Here is a 2,939-nt window from a genome sequence, read left to right as displayed (position 1 = left end):
GTGCCTCCTAGTACAGTTGCACGACAGCTACAACTCTCTGGGCTACTTCCCCATGGCCTCCTCCCAACACCATCTTTATCCTCACCACAGGACCTTTCTCCTGGTGTCTAATGCTTGTACGCCTCAGTCCTCAGCAGAATGCCAACTCACTCTCAGCTTCTTGCACATCTCTTGCTCCCAGTTCCTCACACACACTTCCTCTCCTCTGGCTCCCCCTGGCCTGACTGGAGTGAGCCCTTCTATAGCACCAGAGGGGCTTTAATTAGAGCCAGGTGCTTAACAGCCTCACCTGACTCTTAGCAGGTTAATTGGAGTCAGGTGTTCTCATTAGCCTGGAGCAGCCCATGCTCTGGTCACTCAGGGAATAGAAAACTGCTTATCCAGTGGCCAGTATATCTCCATTCTACTACTCTGCTGTGCCCAACTGGCCTGGGTCTATCACAATACCCACTTCGTTAGACGCATGCGTCTAGCTTATGCTCCAATATGTCTGTTAGTCTATAAGGTGCCACAGGACTCCTCAGAACTAAGTTACTCTAGTTCTATCATGACATAACTCCATTGAATCAGGCCCATGGTGTTAAAACAAATCACAAGATGCAATAAAGAGGTTTGTCCAAAATATGGACAAAGTGCTTCCTGTGTGTATTTATTGTGATTCAGACCAATGTTGGGTGTCAACATTTCCTTTACATTTATTTTTAAAAATTTTAAAACCCCAAAAGCACTCAAAATTGAAACAAGACATTTTGTCAAATGAAACAAAAACAATTTGACAATTTTTCAATTTGCAGAAAATGTTTAAAAAAAAATCATTTTCTGTTTGACCCAAAATGACTTCCTCTGCCTTCGTTTTTCAGAATTACCAGTGAAATGAAAAAATCTGTTATTTCCCCAACTCTGATGTTTAGTCATCTCATCTGGGTGCAGACTCAACACCATGTGACCTGGATGCTCAGTGACATGCCACAAATAATGAATAGCCAAAGATCTAGTCTCAGGAAATAGTGTTGCCAAGTCTCCAGGATTGTCCTGGAGTCTCCAGGAATTAAAGATTAATCTTTAATTAAAGATAATGTCATGTGATGAAGCCTCCAGCATGGACTGACCGGGAAGTCTTGGATCTGATCGCTTGTGGGGCGATGAGTCTGTGCTTTCGGAGCTGCGCTCCAAAAAATGGAATGCAAAGACCTACGAGAAGGTCTCCAAAGCCATGGCAGACAGAGGATACAGCCGGGATACAACGCAGTGCCGCGTGAAAATCAAGGACCTGAGACAAGGCTACCAAAAGATCAAAGCAGCAAACGGACGCTCCGGAGCCCAGCCCCAGACATGCCGCTTCTACGAGGCACTGCATTCAATTCTAGGTGCGGCCGCCACCAGTACCCCACCACTGACCGTGGACTCTGACGATGGGATAGTGTCGACGGCCGGTTCCTCGGAGATGTTTGTGGATGGGGAAGATGAGGAAGCAAATGAGGACGACGAGGCAGTCGACAGCGCTTACAACGCTGATTTCCCCGACAGCCAGGATCTGTTCATCACCCTCACTGAGATCCCCTACCAACCCTCCCCACCCATTAACACGGACCCTGAATCAGGGGAAGGATCACTTGGTACGTGCTTTAAACATGTAAACCTTTATTTATAATGGAGCAGGAATAGTTATTAGTTGAAAAGAAGGTCAATATATATGGCGATAGAACAGAAATCCTCTTGGGAGATCTCCGAGAAGCTCTCCTGCAGGTAATCGAAAAGCCTCCGCATAAGGTTCCTGGGGAGAGCTGTCTTATTGCGTGCTCTGTGGTAGGACACTTTTCCGCGCCAGGCTATCATCAGGTACTCTGGGAGCATTGCCTCCACGAGCATGGCAGCATAGGCCCCTGGTTTGTGCTGGCTTTCACGCAGCATGCGCTCTCTATCTCTGTCACTGATCCTCCTCAGGGTGATCTCGCTCGGCGACTCCTGCATTGAATTAGGTGAATTAGGGTAATGTTAGTATTGGGAATGCTTCACTGTTCCTTTGCATAACAATAAGCATCGGTTTACAGCCACGTGGTGGAGGCTGCAGAGGAAAGAGAAAAGAGTCCAATACAAACAGTTTAATCCAGAGAGAAAGTCAGTCCATTGGCGGATAGAGCCGGGAGCTGGTGGGGGGCAGAGCTGGATTCTACCTCACTGTCTGACCTCTCCCTGTCTGGATGGTTACAGTGTGGAGAGGAACAATGACAGACCCCACAGGAGGGTGCTGGTTTGGTGCTTAACCGCACGGCGAAGGAACGAGAGCCCCAAATTCCCCCTGGTGCTTTGGGAGCCAGGTTTGCTGTTTGAATTCTGCAGTTCAGATGACGTCAGGCCTGGGCGTTTCTCTGGCCTTAGGGGGCTGCTTTGCTCACAGCTGTGATGGCCGAGTGGCTAAGGTGTTGGACTCAAAATCCAAGAGGGTTTCCCTGCACAGGTTCAAATCCTGCTCACAGCAAGGCCAGTGTTTTAGCCACAGCCCGTCTAAGAGGCCAGGGGTGGCTGAGTCTCCCCCAAACGGCCACCCATGCAGGGGGGAACACTGGGGATGTGGGGCGGGTCACCCCTCCATGGGCCCATTGTTATATCCTTGGGGGGGAGCCGGTTTAGGAAGAAATCAGTTGAGGCCAGAGAGCTGACAGCTAACAAAACCACCATTTTATTTACAGAGAGAGAGAGAGCTCACTCAGCCGGCTGAAGCTGGCTGAGCTAACCCATAATAATCTAACTCAGTTGCCATAGCAACAAAAACCATGACAACCAAATACACAACACCCATTGTCATCTTTCGAGTGCTGGAAGCGAAGCTCCAGAGAAGTGGGGGCCCAACCTGCACCCCTTTCCGCTCTGCCTCTTAACCCGATGGCCTGCGCTGCCTTCTCCCATCCCCCCTCCGCCTCTTCCCCCAAGGCCTGCGC

At 49.4% G+C, this 2,939-nt stretch overlaps 1 non-coding gene across 1 annotated transcript; it reads left to right on the top strand.

Annotated features, from left to right (window-relative positions):
- The first annotated feature begins 2,397 nt into the window (after nucleotides 1-2,397).
- On the top strand, nucleotides 2,398-2,479 carry TRNAL-CAA. Its single transcript has one exon. It is a non-coding gene; the product is annotated as a tRNA-Leu (tRNA).
- Nucleotides 2,480-2,939: the final 460 nt, after the last annotated feature.

Source organism: Mauremys mutica, chromosome 10 (genome assembly GCF_020497125.1).
Source record: "Mauremys mutica isolate MM-2020 ecotype Southern chromosome 10, ASM2049712v1, whole genome shotgun sequence".
Taxonomy (NCBI): Eukaryota; Metazoa; Chordata; order Testudines; family Geoemydidae; genus Mauremys; species Mauremys mutica.
This window is presented reverse-complemented; position numbering and strand designations above follow the sequence as displayed.